The sequence below is a fragment of the Lepidochelys olivacea genome (assembly GCF_965140295.1).
Source record: "Lepidochelys olivacea isolate rLepOli2 genome assembly, chromosome: 1".
Lineage (NCBI taxonomy): Eukaryota > Metazoa > Chordata > Testudines > Cheloniidae > Lepidochelys > Lepidochelys olivacea.
The window spans coordinates 89,550,982-89,569,707 of record NC_140411.1 but is presented as its reverse complement, the minus strand read 5'-3'; positions in this window follow the sequence as shown (position 1 = coordinate 89,569,707).

Below are 18,726 nucleotides of genomic sequence, written 5' to 3'. Positions count from 1 at the left end.
AGAGCTGGTCCTACCACTTCCTTTTGTTTATTACTGAGCCATGTAATTGTTCCAGTTCACACTGATTTACTTGTTTAAATCTATTGTATTCTGTATGAATCAATATAGTCTGACTTTTCTCCGTCCGCCTGGTTTCCATTTCTCCAGCACATTCAATGTCAGAAAGTCATATCCAGTTTTCAGATGGCCATTTCTTAAATAATTTACTAATCCTGCCTTGACGACTACCTTGTGCATAGATCAGTGTTAAAATTTCATCTACATAAATTGCCTAATTTATCTCAATCAGCATGTATAATGCGATTATCACTGTTTTTTCAACATTGTTCATGGATTAAAAAAAACCCAGTGAATTTGCCTGGAGGTCATCAGTAAAGCATACATGTTTTATGATGTAATATGATTTAACTAGGACAGAAGGACATGGCACGTATCCGTTTTTTTGTAAAAAGGAATCTGTTACCATTTAGGGGACAGCTGTACCTTTGTAACTGTGCCCCCATCCAAGGGACAGATCGAAAGGTGCAGTTCTCTCAGAGTGGAATCCCATAATTCAACACACTTTTAGACTGTGCTGATTTGGTGACAGTACTGCCTGTATACAACCATATTACCTCAGTAGGTTCAGACAGCTTTGTCCCGTGTTACAAGCTTCTTTCTGTGAACTTGTGACCAGTGTGAAATTGCAGTGACATAGGACACTTCAAAATAAGTATTATTTATTTTTCCATAGGGACATAGAGGGAAAAAAGGGTTAAAATAACAAAAAGCCTACACATGCCTCATCTTACCTAAATGTAGATTTCCTTGCCAGTTTAAGGAGGTCCCTCTTGACTACCCCCACCATCAGTGTGTCTCTCCCTCAGGTCAGAGGCAGTCTTTTATCTATTTCAAAGTTTCTTTGTTCAAGAGTTCCTTCCCAAACAAATTTCCTGAGGTTTTGAGCAGGGCTCCTGATCCTGGTTTATGTGAGAGGGGGTCAGAGGTAGTCTTCCACCAGTACATGAACTGTCCTGTCCATTTGAACATCATGAAAGTGAATTAGCCATTACTGGGTTCCTCGATACTGGAATAAACCCTTAGGATTTCCTAGAGCCAGCCATACCACAATAACCACCAAGTCCACAGACATCTATATAAAACATTCAAACATAATACAGATGCATCCCACATTCTTCATGAGCCAGTTCAAAGTCTTTTAATCGCAAAAATATTTGCACAATTATTCCGGGAAAAGCTCAACTTGTCGGTGAGACTGTAGCGGTGCAGCTGTGTGGCTGTAGTGCTTTCGTGAAGACGCTGCTATGCCAACTGAACTTCTCTTGTCGGAGCAGTTACTCCACCTCCTTGAGAGGCTATAGCTATGTCAATGGGAGAAGCACGCTCTATACCGGGAGTTAAATTGGTATAATGACATCACTCAGGGGTGTAGATTTTTCACACCCCTGAGTAAAGTTGGTATACTGATATAAGTTTGTAGTGTAGACCTAACTCTAAAAACATGAAGGCACAAGGATTTTATTTTGGGGGCTGGAGCAGGGGAGAATTAGGAGGCCAAATCACTCTTATTATGGGCATCTGAATCAAATCAGAGACATAAATAGAACTGCATAGGTTTATGCAATCAATGACTGGTGAATGGTTGGTGAATGATACCAGGATGTAAAGGAAATGATGCCAGGAGACCAGAGGATGAAATCCATTCACTTGGCAGCTATATGGAAAACTCTGCGTATTATGTGAAACGGGAAAAACACCAGCTTCTTATAACTTGCTGGCCAGGAACCTGGCACAATCAAAAAATATTCAGAAATAGTCATGTGCATGCCCAAAAAATTACTTGATGAGTGTTACAAGAGAGAATTGAGAATGAACTATGCAGCCAATAACAAATATGGCTTATAAGTCTTTCTCCCTCAGTCAGGAACACATGCATTTTTAAATATGAGATTCATGCACACAGCCATATTGAAAACATGAACAAAAAGATTTGATGTGTCCTAAACATTACATAAGCTTGTTTATCTCTCTCCTCTCTTCCCTAAAGTGCCTTTCATTCATTCTGACAGCATCAAAGCCTCAAAGTTGGGTTCCCCAACACCGAGGCACCCCAAATTACTAATCATGTTTAAAAATATTGGCCTCTGTACCATAAGAGATCCTGGTAAAGGCAGTTTCAGCAGAGTGAAGAGAAGACAGAACTGAGGGCATCAAAGGGAAAGTTGGAGGTGAGGAATCAAGCCAGCCTGAGAAGGCAGCATGCTGAAGCATCCTGAAAACAAAAGAAAGGAAGGAGATAGATTGATATTTGGATAGGCAGGCAGCATCAAAATTGGCAATTCCTCTCCTTCCCTCCACCCAAATGAGGGATACAAAATCTTGTAAACTAAATTCAGATAATGTTTCTGTCAGGGTAATTCAGTTTGTTATTCTTTCATTTGAAGACCACCTTCTTGGAGACAGCAATTAAGTCTGGACATGTATCAGCACACATGGTTTTGGAGCTTGATTGAGGTTTGATTTTAATTACTTTGTTTCTGTCAGTCTTTTTAATTCACCTTGTCATGTTTATATTTTTCCTCTTAGTCCATTTCACTTTTCTTTCCAGTAGTTAGTTTGTATGTTCTCTTGGATATGCTTCCCTCTGTAATGTATTCTCTAGTCCTACTCCTGTATACTATTAAAATAACCTCTCACAAGTACAGAAAGATTGCTTATCAACTTTGAAATGAGAACAAGTTGGATAGCTTTTTTTCCCTCCCCTCCCAGTTTCATGTATACTGTTCCAAATTTCCCTTAATGGCCAGGATCCCTAGACTATAGAAATCAGTTTTAAAACTTGGGATGGATAAAGTAGCTTGGATAAAATAAGAGCCAATCGAAGCATGCACCTGAAACAATAAACATTTTTCCATGTAGTCTGGAAAACTTAAGATTGTTTTAAAGTTACTTTTGCCTTAATTATAGCTGTTTATTTTGGGTCAGTCCCATTGGCAAGCAGTTAGACACACAAGTCGCACTGAAATCAGTCACACTTTCGAAGTCAGTTGCAATCCAGACCTTATTTGGCAAACTATTGTCTCAACAACACTTCCTAGTTTTGGTTGGAGCTGAAAGCAGATGTGCTAAAATATAGTTAGAAAAGCAGTTCTAACCAATTATCCACATACATTTTATAACTCATTTTTAATTGAAGTGTACAGACCTATACCAAGGTTGTTGCACTTGTCCTTCCTCACCCTCCACTGCTGTATGTTACCCTTTCAATTTGGATTTATAAAATCCTTGAAGTAGGGAGTACCTATGTGTTTTCACTTGTTCTGTGAAATGCCTGTGGCAAGTTTTCTATTCTCAGATGCAGCCATGCCTCAGTTTCCCTCAATCACTAGGTGTTTTAGTCCTTAAGCCAAAATAAACATGACCACTTCTGAGGAAATGGAAGTCTGAAAGCATCCAAATGAACTACTGCTCCAACATACATTCATAAACTTAGCTCCTTAGTGGAGCACTCACCAGAAGTTATTTACATATATATACTCTCCACAAGTTTCCTTACTTTCTTGTCTGCCTCTTGGGCATCCTCCCAAGCCCTTTTCTCATATTGCTTCCTTAGCTCCCTCTCACAGGTCTTCCCCAGGCCCCAGTAATTTTCTCAGAGGAAAACAGGCTATAATTTTGGCCCTGTGCCCAGAAAGCCATGTTATCAGGCTCATGGTTTCCAAAGTGCCTAGCATGCTTTCAGGCACTATGAAAATAAATAAAGGGCCAGATGCTGACTTCCTGTTGCCATACTATTCAGTGGAGTAGAAAGGTGAAAGGCCCCAGGATGTGGCTTAATCACATTACCAATCTGCACCTGGCAGGCAGAACAGGCTCTCAGAACTGCTACTCTCCCCCTACAAAGGTAGGCAGGGAATGGAAGGAACCTTTGTTCCCTCTCCGCCTTCCCCAATAATGCACTGGCCAGTGTAGCTCTGCCAGAGGACAGGGATAAAGACAATTAATCTGTGACTGTTTAATATCAGTAGATTATGCTTTTCACCTGGAGAAAAAGAGCCTCTCTGAGAATCACAATTCCTTCCTTGGGCTGCTCCAAGAGGTATGAAGTCTCAGGCCCTGAATCTCACACTAAACCCCTGTACATAGTTTTGGCAATATAGAGAGGCCTTAGTATAAGAAGCAGGTCCCCAGTCTTCTCCTACATAAATTAAAAATAAGTAATTGCTTGTAGTATTTCCAGTCCAAGTGGAAACAGTGACTAGGAATTTCACAAGAGAGCCTAATCTATGAGAAATCCAGCCAAATTATGCAGACAGCACAGCTTATCTGGTTTGGATAAAGTTCAGATAAGTGTCAACACTTTTTAGAACTGAATCCCCAGTCCTAATGAATTTTTTACATTACAGTTTAGAAAAGAAGTTAGGAGTTTCTGACACTGACCCTGATCCTGCAGCCTGTACACTAACGATTCTCTCCTTGACGTTAATGGTGGTTTTGTGTGAGTAAGAGCTACAGTTTCAGGATCAATATTTGTATGTCTATTCCTGTGTCAGCTTCAGCATCTAAATTTATTTTGATTTTGTTCACTTAATACTCTATAACTCAGACAGATCTCGGTCTTCGGCGATTGAATCTGCGACCTCTGGAGCTAAATGTATGAGCCTCTACTGCATGAGCTAAAAGCCATATGCCTGTTAGCTAATGCTATAGAGCACACTCATTAATCTCTCTCTAAGTGGTCTCAGTGCCACTAGATGGGCCAGAAAACCACACCCAGGAGATGGGTGCGTTTCAAATGCACTTACTTTTAGCCCTTTAGTACATAACTGAACCATAGTGTAATGATGCAATAGTAGTAACAGTAGTAGAAAAGTCTATTCATTCATGTCTGAATACTGGTGACATCATGGCAGAATTTTCTGAAGTCTTGTTGATCCATTGCTAGTTTTGCACACTCAGCAGTTGTCTTCCCAGTGATCTGCCACACACCATCTATCCATCTCCTCACTGGTTGCCCCGACTTCAGTGACCCGTCACCATTCCTCCCATGACAACTTTCAAGGTTATTTCCATCTCTGTGCATGTGACCAAAGTACATAAATTTGCACCTGTTTGTTTCTGGCAGCAGAGTCTGCTTCTCTCCAATCATACTTCTCACTTAAGCTTTCATCTTCTTTCCTGTCCAGGAGATATGCAGGAGTCTATGCCAGCACCACTTCTCAAAGGCTTCAATTTTCTTCTTGTCAGCAACTTGTGTTTCCCAGGCTTCACATCCATAAATCACTATGAAAAAAAAAAAGCTGAAAAGTCAAGCCTTTGCACGTTTCAAGAGACCATGGTTTTCCCACACTTTGTAACAGAGGCCATGGCTGAGCAAGCCATCCTAGTCTTCTTCCTATTTCTTCAGAGCAACCTCTTTTGTTGAATATGTATAATCCCAGATAATTAATCTACTGCCTCTATAGCTTGACTGTTAATCATGATGTCTGCTTGCATCCTATTATTGATCATGGCAATGCACATGCATTTTGGTTTTGCTACATTCAGGAATAGTTTTCATTCTCTGTTTTCACAGACTCCAATGGTTGTTGAATTGCACTAATGCTTGCAGCAAACAGTGTTGTATCATCAGCATATCATCACATAATCATATATCAGATCAGCATATCGTATATCATTATCATTATAATCAGCATTATCATTAAAATTAATCAATCATATATCAGCGTATCGGAAGCACCCAACAATGGAAATCTGAGCACCTTCTCTTTAATCAAAAACATTCAGGGCTTGTCTCATAATAAATTTGGCGTATATGTTGAAAAGACTGGTGAAAAGAACGCAGCCTTGTTTCACACCGTGCCCAATAGAAAGCCACTTGCTGTCACCCACTGCTGTGGTCTAGTGTTAACAGGAGAGACTTGCAATAGGTTCAGTGGGAGAGGTTTTGGAATCCCCACGCCACCCAATATCCTCCAGAGTTGATCATGACAGACAGTATCTTTGGAGTAGTCAATGAAACATATGATCAATGGGTGACTATACTCCCTGCATTTTTCAATGGTATGATGGATATTCATGATTTGATCACATATGCCTTGTCCTTCTCTAATAGTATCTGGACTGAGACCATCAAACCAATTGCATATAGGCCACTGAACAGCTATCAGATAATTTTCAGTTCTAATTGGCTTGGGTTACATTTTGGGATGTTCGGCTTGGGATATTTAAAAATAAAAATCTGCAGCTTCCATCCTACAATGGCATTCATGTGGGCAGATTATTGTGATGATATAGAGCTGAACTGCATACAGAGCATCTCAGTATAATCACCTAGGTCCACCCAAAAAAAGATGTCACTGCAGGATAAGGGCCCTAATCTTTAAACAAGCTATGAATACCACAGGAATATGCAGAATGTGAAGCAGCAGGCAAACAGTAACTGGATTTCTCTTATCTAATATTTTAATCTGGAATCCAAGACTATTCAACATATCTGAGAAAGGACTAATTCATAAGAATACCCATACTGGGTTAAACCAATGGTCCATTTAGCCTATTATTCTGTCTGTGACAGTGATCAGTGCCAGATGCTTCCGAACAGAAGAGGGCAATTTTCAAGTAATCCATCCCCTGTCATTTAGTCCCTGCTTCTGAGAATCAGAGGTTTAGGGACACCCGGAGAATGGGTCTGTGTTTTTTACTAGCTTGGCTAAGAGCCATTGATAGACCTATCGTCCATGAATTTATCTAATTCTTTTTTTAACCTAGTTAACTTTTAGCCTTCACAACATCCCCTGGCAATGAGCTTTACCTGAAACATTCTCACTGATTTTTCTCAGGGAAGTTTGAGAAGTTTTGACAGAAACATTACATATTCATTTGTTCCCTCCTGGAAATATCATTGTTAATGCCTGGATTTTAAAGTTTGGTTCCATTTGGATATGTATCCAAAACAAAAAACAAACGAAAAAAACCCACACACAAAAAAATCCAGATGGCTCATCCAAAGTTTAACAATTTTACCTGGAAATAGGATTGGGGAAGTTCTAAAAAGGCCCACAGTTTTTGCCAAACTCATTGTGTCCCAGTTCTGTCCAGGCCAGAAACATAAAACCAAGTTAACAGCTTTTTCTGCAGTATTTTAGTACTGGTACATGTAGTACCAGCCAAAACCATTAAGTGCAGAAGCATGCAAACATTTGAAATGGTTACCTTAACTTTTCAGGATGAAAATTTAAGTAAGCTCTTAATTCATCTGTCCAGGCTGATCGTTGGCGCCAATAATTATTCTGTGTTCTATATACATGCTTGAGAGCACTACAATAATATTTTAAGTGGTGTATTGTTGTAAACTAATTATTTATGACTTGCATTGGATTTGGGAATATCAGCACTCCGATTTGTCTAGCTAGATGAGAGACTGCTCCACTTTATTAAAAAATAAAGTAAATAGGGAAGTATTAACCTCAAGAATATTCTGTTGCAACAAACATTCTGTGCATTCAAATGCAGATTCTGGGCACAGAAACAGGCATGTTTGCAAAAATCTGCTTGCACAATTTCAGAGGCTAGATTTAAAATTTTCCCTTCACATCTAATTGCCTGATTCCTGACATATGTTGTTAAAGCAGATGCATCCTCCAACACTTAGTTTTACCATTAATTATGTAACAAACCTACACCTACTTTGGAATATCCCAGTTGTTAATATGTTGCACAATCTGTCCACTTGGAATTTCATGGCGACAGCAGAAATAAAATTCAGATCCTCCTGCACCAAAACCTCATTGTTTTAGCTGTGGCAGTAGAAGGCCTACAGCACACAGCTGGGAAGCTCTGATTCTGTGCAGGAGACGGCAATAGTGCGTACATTGTAGCTGGCACTTTATGAAACAGTCAGAATAAAACTAGGGTGCAAGAGGCTTTTACTATACAACTGAGGTGGTGGTGCCATTTGATTTGATTGACAGAAGAATAATTGAATGTATAATACTATAGCTGCAAGGAGCAAAAATATAGCTACTGGTGATTGTGCAACAAAAAGCTGAAAGCTGCTGTAATAAAATTTGCTTGGTAGTCAGTAATGGATAGCCTTTCTACTGATAATTTGCTCTGAGCACAAGCAGTGCACCGTACTGTTATTTATAGTGTAAAACTTATTTAAGATATTTAGAAAGCTTGTGCTGTGGAGTTAATCACATTTACTCACCTGGCTTCCCCAGATTTGCAGTCTTTCCTCACAGAGATCTGACATTTATTTCACCACAAGGTAACTTCCAGGACCTTTGATATTTTATTTGGAAGTCTGACAGGGAAAACAGCAGTGCTGCTATGTTCCATTGAAATCCAATATCTCTGCAGTAGCACAGAGTGCAGGATCCAAAATTTCTACTGCTAGGATATCAGTTATTAAGTATTTCAGTGCTGTATCTTGCTATACCAGTCTTTTATGTTCTCATTATTGAGAAGTTCCCATGTGCTGCCTCTTTTTAAGTTCTCTGTAGTATTTCTCCATACTCTGGAAGCAACTACATAAAGCTTTAATAGAGCAAAGTCATCAATTGCTCATGAAGTGTCAACAAACTCAAGCTTTCATTTCCAATGTTTACTTTTTTCTCTTCCAATTCACTTGTTTTCCTGGAAATTCAGAACAAAATGCCACAAAATTCTTCAGTGGTTAGTACAAGAAATTCAGAAGCATATATGTAGCCAAAAAAAATTATGTAAATAATTGACACTTCAAACATCCATGAGAAGCAGGGAATTTTTATTATTCATGCAACAGTTAGCTTCTGATGATACAGTACAATACTTCCTACAGATGTCTCAGATGGATCTTTACTTTAAGAGTCAAAACTCTCTTAGCAGTTATCAAGCAAAAAAAAAAAAAAAGTGATCTCCGTTGCAGCCTCATACATGTGTGGAGAAGGACCTTACCAATGGCACAACCCTGAGAGTAAAGTATTATTCAATGACAGTTAAGATGGCAGAATCTGGACCTATGCACAAAGAATTATCTAAAGGCTTTATGACTTCATTTAGGCACAGTGGATACTGAAGCATGGTGTAGAGCCATCACTCCACAGAGCAGAAGAGAACTCCTTATTCTCTCCCAACACATTCACAGAATCTGGTCCTATATTTACAGGTGAACTGTTGATTTTATTTTATATAGAGCTCCATATGTGCATGGCAATGTACAGAGAAGTATGCAGGGTGGGTCCCTGCTCTGAACATCTTGCAGTCTAATTGAGAGGAATACCATTTTACCTAGTTAGGATAAAACTAGATAAAGAAGATCAATACAGAATTTGTGGCAAAGACTAATTATGTCTGTCTTTATATATGTACAGTGCTTAACACAACTCTGAATGAGGCCTTTAGATGCTTTTAGGATATTAAACAGTAGAAACAATATGATGGGGGTCTGTATGCAGAGAAAAGAAGACCACAGAAAAATTAGAAAAAGGAACAAAGCTCTTGAAAAACAAACACACATTTTTTAGAATGAAAATGAGATATCTTCTTCCCTTGATGGAATCTGATGCAGAGAGAGAGTTGAGGCTGAAAGTGGAGACAAAGGTTGGAGTAATGAGAAAAAAGCTGATAGTTGCAGTGATATTTTGAATGGTCTGGTGTGACGGGGCTGGGACACACCACCACAGAGCCTCCTGCTGTTCACTCTGGGAATTAGCTCAGTTCATGCGGAGTGCCCTCTGCCGGGGGTGTCCCATCCGTCTCTCACCCTCGATTGGCTTCTCGACCCGCGTTGCTCCCAGCTCGCGGCGTCCTCTTCCGGACACTGCCCTGGGGCAGTGCCCCCAAGTCCACACTCGCCCTCTTCCAGGGGGAAGGGAGGGCGGGCTTAACAGCAATCTTTTCTCCTCACCCTCGCCACCGTGGCCAACCACATCCCCAGAGTCTAACCCCTTCTATCAGGGGTCGGGTGCAGTCCGCTATGGCCACTCCTAACAGCCAGGTGTAGCACAAGGGGGAAGGGGGGGACCCAGGCCTGCCCTCTACTCTGGGTCCCGGCCCAGGGACACTCTGGCAGCAGCCTCCCTGCCCTCCTTTACTCCCCTTGTCCACCTCTCCTCCCTGGGCCACTTCCCCTTCGGCCCCCTTGCACCTTGTAGGCCCTTCTATCAGGGCCTGCAGCCTGGCAGGTATTGGGCTGGAGCTCTCCTCAGCTCCCCCCAAGCCTGCCCAGCACTGTGCTATCCTGGGTGCTTGTCTTCTTCACTCAGGAGACAGACCTTCTCCCTTGAAGGTCTGGGAGAGACTGCCTGCTCCCTTCCTGGGCAGCCTTTATATAGGGGCTAGCCTAGCCCTGATTGGCTGGCTGTAATACTGGCCCTGATTGGCTCTCTAACAGGCCCTCCCTAATTGATTGCCACATTGTGCAGCCGCTCTGGCCTGTTGTAGCCCAATCTGGTATGGGGGTGGGGCAGTGCCCCACCTCATCTGGGCAGGTGAAAAGAATGGAGGTCAGAACAGAGGAGGTTGCAGTCATTGTAGCAAAATATAAAGAAGCCATGGACACAAGTCTTAGCAGTAGGGATGGACTAATCTGATAAATTATCTTTTTTTTCCATTTCCCCTGCACCCTTCTTCTTCCTCTTCTCTGCTATTATTGCTTCTTTTACACTAGTGGCTTTGCTCCCGGGGCCTCAGTCACACTTACCTAGAGACTATTGGTCAAGTAGTGCAATTGACGCTCCCAATATGCATGCTGAGGTGAGGATGGTGGGCAGTTTGCTACCTCCCATGGAGTACTGCTTGTAATACTAGGGGCCTCCAGTAGAGGGAAAGAGAGAGGCACAGAGCCAGTGGGTTACTCTGAAGGACCTGTCAGTTGCTTTCCCTTCTCCATGACAACTTCAGAAGACAATAGTTAAGAAGCTTGCCACACTACACTCTCTCTTACCACTTCCAGTCTGCTTTCAATACAAGCCAAAAATTGGGGGAAATCTGATTTGCCTCGTCTTCTCCCAGCTGTGGCAATTCACTGTAGATCTTCCCTAATTAGATGTATGGTCTATGGAGACAGGAGTTACACCTCAGGAGATCTTAATTCAAATGTTTTCTTAGGTCAAAAGTGAGACTCATCCAGTGACTAGGGTATTTTACATAACCATACCAAGAGTATCCAAGAATATAAATAACACAATTGATTACTGATTAACATTATCATGATTGCAACAACACTCAATAACTGGGTACTGCTTTGCATTGTCCAAATACTCAGGAAGCCATAGTCACCTCACTGAGGAACACATAAGTAAAGATGCAGGTTAGAGTTTGTGCTATATTGAAAACTGAGTTACAGTTACAAAATGTCACTTTAAATGCTAAGTGTTTTTCTGGTGCTGCTTGCAGGGTAGCAGGCTCTGAGGGAAGCCTGTGATCTGGGGCCTCAGCAATCAGTCTTCAAAAGAGCCAGTCCGGAGCAAAGTGGGTTGAGTTGTACCTCTGTCTTAGGTAGCAGCATGCAATGCATCTCTCAGTTTTTGGTTCTCGTGTTTTAGGGCTCATCTACACAGTGGGGTAATGTGTAAGTGTATCTATGTTTTGTTTCTAACTCTCCTTGTGTACAGTGGGACCATAACAGGATAAAGTGCATTTTTAAAGTTATGTGGGAAAACATTCCTAGTGAATTTTAGCACTGTGGGCTTGGTGCAAATCCCACTGAAGTCAATAGGAGCTTTTCCACAGTCTTGAATGGGCTTCAGGTCAGGCATTTTGTGTACCTGAGGCCAGAATTTTTAAGAGCACTGATATTCGCCTACAAATTTATCACACACATAGATAAGGCTTCATGATAAAGAGTGTGTATCCGTTGTGAATTTACAGAATGACTAATATAATAATGTATTTGTTTCAAAATATGCACATCGAAGAAACAGTTTTGCTGCCTCCTGTTTCAGTCAGTCATTTCATAGCATCCAACCAAGAAGGAATCTAGAATCTGATTAGGAGACATGTCACCCAGAACTACAGCAGCCAGATGTAAATAGTAAGTAGAAAGTAACACAACAAAGAGACTGCGGGACAGAAAAAGCAGACTAACAATAAAACCTAAAATAGGTACCAGAATAAAATTCCAGGAAAAAAGGAAGAATAAATAACATTTTCAAAAGTGCCCAAGTGAGTTGGACTCCTAGGTCCCTTTGAAAAATCAATACCATATGGACTCCTAAGTCACTTTAATGCCTTTGAATTTTTTAAATCCTGAATCTCTCTCTCTCTCTCTTTCTGTATATTAGAAAAAAAAAGGCAAATGAAGAACATAACGTTCCATCCGATGAAGTGAGCTGTAGCTCACGAAAGCTCATGCTCAAATAAATTGGTTAGTCTCTAAGGTGCCACAAGTACTCCTTTTCTTTTTGCGAATACAGACTAACACGGCTGTTACTCTGAAACCTGTTCCAAGAAAGACAGTTAAAAGTAACCAACCCATACATGCAGGTACACAAATATTTGGCAACTAATTCCACTAAGTTCTGCAGTACATAATTAATTTCTGAACATTTCAATTTCAAGGAGCTTTTAAAAAATTAATGTAACCCTCTTTATTAACATACTTACCTTATAAATTTAATAAAAAATAGAGTCAGAATTCTGTTTCTGAGTTAATAAGAGTTCATTCTGTTAAAATGACTAAATCATTCTCTTGTTCTGAGTTTTTAATAGTACATCATTCCATTATCCAAAAGCAATTCAACACAAATGAAAAGTTTCTCACAGATGATTGAACAATCAGGACAAGAAAATGTACTTTGGAATCTATGCTAAAACATAGGAGTTTCCATGTTCAATTAAAGCTTTTTAGAGATGAAAATAAGCTTCTTAAATGTGATTTTTAAAAGTTAAATTTCAAAGATAAGGTTTTGTGTATCATTTAAAGATTCACTGAAATGCTTTTGAAAACTAATTTTAAAAACCTGTTTAAGATTACCATTCATTGATAGAATACATGTGTATGCCTAAAAAATAAAACTACATGCATTTTAAAGTTGAATCAAAGGTTTTTTAATTGCCAGGACTTGAATTCAGGCCATCCATAAGCCTGTGTTTTTTCCTGCAACAGTTAATGACATAATTAATAACAAGAGTAGGGTGAGAATTCGCACTGTGTCAGTGATGTAAGTAACCATAGCAAGAGAAACACAGAACCCCCAGGACTCAGACTTTAATATTGGCTTCAAAGTGAGGGGTGATCAATCTTAAACAATTTGTTTAAATAGAGATCTAGATATTAAAAATATAGTATTAATGGATACTGGCTGAAGCTGCAAGATTTGAAAATGGCTCCAGATTTCAAACTTCCTACATTTTGGGGATGTTGACATCTGGGGTCTTGGTTCTGGCAAATCTCAAATTTGATATCAATGGAACTACTTGCATCAAAGAAGTTACACCACAGATGTATATGGTATCAAGATTACCTCCTATGTGTTCTATTTTGTTGGGGTCAGATATTGTGATGGGCAGAATGCCCTTAATTTCTATTGACGTGATAAAGAGCTGAGATCTTTAAGTGCTTTGCTGGACTGGGAATAACTGCGTACATAGAATTAAGTATGTGACTGGGGGCCAGAGTTCTCTGCACCTTTTTTGATTGAACCTGGACGTTTGGCCATTTGTTTGTATGGAATCAGATCCTTTTGGAAGGTTTTCCTCTCCATTTCCTACCCAGTTCTTTTGCTGACAAGTCCTTAAAGGTGGGCCCTAAACTACACTTGGATGCTGTGATGTAACAGGGCTCTGCGACTCCCCCTGCCTGCACCCACAAAGCCATTTCCCTTCCACAACCTGCTCGTTAAACTGGGCAGGATGGACTAATGGATGTGCAGGGCTCGGAGCAGCACATGTATGCCTACAGACAGTTCCCCGCAATAGGGGAATTCTCTGCTGGCCAGTTGCTGTCAGTTTCCAGACACTTTGCACCTCTTGAAGAGTCTGGCCTTAAGGTTCAGCACCAATTCATAGAATCGTACAAATGTCATACAAATGTCAGACTGAAAGAGACCTTGATAGGTCAGGTAGTCCAGTCCCCTGCACTAAGGCAGGACCAAGTATTATCTAGACCATTCCTAACAGTTACTTATCTAAAAAACCTCCAATTAACAGAGATTCCACTACTCCCTAGGTAATTTGTTCCAGTACTTAACTACCCTTACAGTTAGGAAGTTTTTCTTAATGTCTAATCTAAATCTCCTTTGCTGCAATTTAAACCCATTGCTTCTTGTCCTGTCCTCAGTGATTAAGGGGAACAATTTACCAACCTCCTCTTTATAACAGCCTTTTACATACTTGAAGACTGTTACCATGTCCCCCCTCAGTCTTCTCTTTTCCAGACTAAACAAACCCAGTCGTTTCAATCTTTCCTCAGAGGTCAAGTTTTCTATACCTTTAATCATGTTTGTTGCCTTCATCTGGACTTTCTCCAATTTGTCCACATCTTTCTTGAACCTTAACTGTCTTCATGTGCCTATTTCTTAAAATTGTGTTATCTCCTTAAATTATTTTACATATATTGTCAGTGCAGTATGATGCAAACTGGAATATACAATACAAAACGTATTTACAAACTAGACATGAAGATATACAACTGAACATACAGATCTCATTCTGCCACATCATAACACTTGGTCTTGTAAAACCAGTGCAGGGAGCACATTCCAGGCCTCCCCCTGAATATAGCTTCCCACTTTCCTCCTCCTTTTAATGCTGGATACTGTGATACAATGGCAGATGAGCAGAGATGCTTGAGATTACACAAGGAGAAAGATAATCTGGTTCCAAACCATGTATAGCTCTATAAATTAAAATGAATACCTTGAACTGTTCTCTGCAACAAATACTAAATCAATGTCCTGGAAATTAGCTGTCATGTGCTTCCTGTGAAAGGCACCACTAGGCAAATGAGGGGCATTCATGTTCTACAATAAGTGATGTTCCTAAGTGCTTCACAAAGCATACTCCACTGAGGAGATATCAAAGCCATGGATAACTGTAGCAAAATCTAGATCCGAAAGGAAAGTTCAATCTCCTACTCAGATAGAGAGGGGAAAGAGCACCTATATGCCACTCAGCCAGGGATGCAGCTGCATTCTTCAGATTTGTTAGTAAGATGCACAAAGTTGAAAAAGCAAACACACAAAAAAACCTTCTGTTGAGGAAAAAGGTGTCACATCTGCCTGCTCTTCTGAATATTTTTCCTAGTCATCAAGCATCATAGCCTTCTATGGCTTCAGGGTTAGCCATCAAGTTCTTAGCCAGGCCCCAAGCTCAACTAGATACAGAGAATTGACAGGATGAACTATCTGGATGTGATATAGACGTACACCTGAGTGTCTTCCGCATGTTGATGGCACTGCAGTGCAAGCCTCTTTACAATGTGGGCACATTGGTGTCACATATACACTGAGGATGGAAAAGAATAGATGCTTGTAGTAGTCCATGCAGGAGATCTCTTGGGATGGAGGACCCCTTAGAGAAAAGAATAAAAAAGATTAATTAATTGAAGCGCACAGCAATAAACACACATACCTGAATTCTTTTCCATTCTCAACATCTGCTTTTGTCCTATAGTTTATGTAGTAAAATGAGATTAACTAAGTAACTCAGAGTATTATGGGCCTTTGACCTGACTTCCCATTTGTTGGCGGGGTTGCACCACCATTTTGAGTGTGTACTTCCAACAAAAAGGAGTATGTGTGTTAGCCTGCAGTAGCTGGAAGTACACATAGTGTTATTGTACTCCATGGGAGTCCCTATACAAAACAGGCAAAGAAGAAAAAAAAATAAGAATGGCATCTGTTGGGAAAATTCATGATTTTAATGCAGAAAATGAAGATTGGCAACAATATATAGAAAGGTTGGGCTACTATTTTCTGGCAAATTAGTTTAGAGATGAGGACAAACATAAAGTAATATCTCTGTGTCAGTAAAGCCTACTCCCTTTTAAGGACTTCATTACAACTTCTGAAACCAGGAGAGAAAGGTTTAGAAGCACTGCAAAGGATCTTAACTGAGCACTATACTCCAAAGCCCAGCAGTATTGTGTCATGTTTTAAGTTTTATCATCGGATGAGGAGGCAAGGAGAATCTGTATCACTGTAAATGGCTAAGCTTAAAAAGCTAACTGAATATTGTTCATTTGGAAATGTCCTAAAGGATATGCTGTGAGACATATTTGTTTGTGCTATTTATGATGAAAAAAAAAATCAAAGATAGTTACTGGCAAAAGGAAACTTAACCTGGCCCAAAGCAATAGAATTGGCAACAGCTATAGAAGTAGCAGTGAAAAAATTACAAGATTTGCATTTAGACTACAAGGGTAATCAAACTGATTCTATAAACAAAATGAAAAGCCAACAAAAAGGGGTTCAGGCTCCTGAAGGGAACTTCTGCTCTGGCATAATAAAAACATTTTATGTAAACATAAAATGGTCCAGTGTCATAAATGCCTCAAGGTTGGACACTTAGCCAGGAAATGCATAAGGAACAGCATATTAAAGCCAAGCAGTGAAACCCCGTAATTACAGAGAAAGAGGAAGGAAGCAGAGGGTGTTTTTCCTGAAGTGGGGAAGGACGAGACAGAGAAGGAGGCACACACTGGTATATCTACACTGCAATTAGATATCCACAGCTGGTCCATATCAGATGACTCAGGGTTGTGGGGCCCGGGCTAAGGGACTGTTTAATTGTGGTGTATACTTTCAGGCTTCAGCTGGGGCCCAGGCTCTAGGATCCTGGGGGTGGGAGGATCCCAGAGCTCAGTCTCCAGCCTGAGACTGAATATCTACACTGCCATTAAAAACAGCCCTGTAGCCCAACCCCCACAGGCCAAGTCAGCTTGTATGAGTCAACTGTGGGTTTTTAATTGCAGTGTAGACATTGCCACTATGTGCTGCATAACAGGGAAGAAATTGGGATCTTACAAAGTAACAGTAGAGTTAAACAATCAGTAAGTACACATGGAAATAGATATGGGGCTTCAGCTATAGTGATTAATGAATATGCTATACCAAATAGGTGTGAGGTCACAAGTGAAGGCAGGAATGACCCTGCATACCTCACCGGAGAACCTATCCAGGTACTAAGTTCAGTGGTAATTCCTGTAAAATATAAAAGCAAAAAAACAAAACAAACAAACAAACAAACAAACAAACAAAAAAACAATTTACCAGTCTTAGTTATCTGAGGAAAAAGGTAAAATTTGTTAGGCAGAGATCATTTGAAAGAAATAAACTGAATTATGAAGAAATATTTACATTAGACCCAGGTAAAAATACCCACAACTCCAGGAAGTTCTGGATGCTCATCCCATAATTCTTTTAAGAAGGGTTAGGGACCTGGAAGAGGTGTGTGTGTGTGTGTGTGTGTGTGTTTGTGTGTGTGTGTGTGTGTGGGGGTAATGGACAAGGTTTATTTTCAGGATTGGAGGACAGTCTATATATTTTATGCTGTCAGAGAACAAAAAGAGACTGAATTGGACAGGTTAGAAAAGAAGGTCATCATTTCACCTGTGCAATTTTCAGAATAGGCTACCCCCTCTAGTGCCAGTGATAAAACCACCCAACAAGACCATCCATATCTTTGGGGTTTATAAAGTAACAAGTCACTAAGCTCGGCAATTATCCCATTTGGTGATCAAAAGATTTGCTCGAGGTTCTAAGTGGAGGTCAAAAATTCAGTAAGCTGAACATATCACAGGCATACCGGCAGATAAGACTGGAGAAAGACTGTAAAAAATTCACCAAAAACTGACAAGACTTATAGCAATACAATAGATCACCATATGGAATATCAGTAGCACCTGGAAATTTTTCAGAGCTATGGAAATTTTATTGCAAGGTATTCTAGGAGCTATAGTGAGGATTGACTATATCCTCATCACTGGCAGATGATCTTGAATGTGTTTCAGTGCTGGAGAAGGTGATTAAAAGGTCTGCCAAGGTCCTCGCTGTTGAACAAGCTCCAGCACTCCAACAAGCTCCAACACAGAATACCACTGAGCTCAGAGCCTAGTTAGGTATGTTAAATTACTATTATAGGTTTCATCCAAATGTTTCATCCCTTTAAAAACCTTTACATGACTTTTGACCCCTTTGCATCCAGGGAAGAAACAAGAAAGTCTAAAATGCTACTAAAATCCTCAAAGCTCCTTGTTCATTTTGACCCAGGCAAAGAATTAATCCTGTCCTCCAATGCTTCATCATATGGGATGGGGGAAATATTGTCCCATAAAATGAGAGATGTTAGAGAAAGACCAACTGGATTTCTAGGACCTGCATAAACCGGAATGGGATTACTCCCAGTCAGAGAAAGCCTCACTGTTTTTTTTTTTTTTTGGCATAAAAATATTCCACCAATACTTATATGGGAAACCTTTTACCCTTTTGACAGATCACAAACCACTGGTGGGATTCTTCAGTGAAAATAAGGGGGTGCTAACCATGGCAGAGGCTCTGTAACAGCATTGGGATTGCATATTAGTTGCTTATAAGTATAAAATAGTTTATGAGGCTGTACATCAGCATGCCAATGGCAATGCTTTCAGTTGATTACTGTCACCAGGACCAGTTGGTTCAATGGTACCACCAGGAGAAATGGGGCTACTCATAGAACATCCATACCAGATCCCAGTAAAAAAACTTCCCAGATAAGAAAATGCGCAAGACAGGATCCAGTCCTGTTCTGGTTCATGCAGCA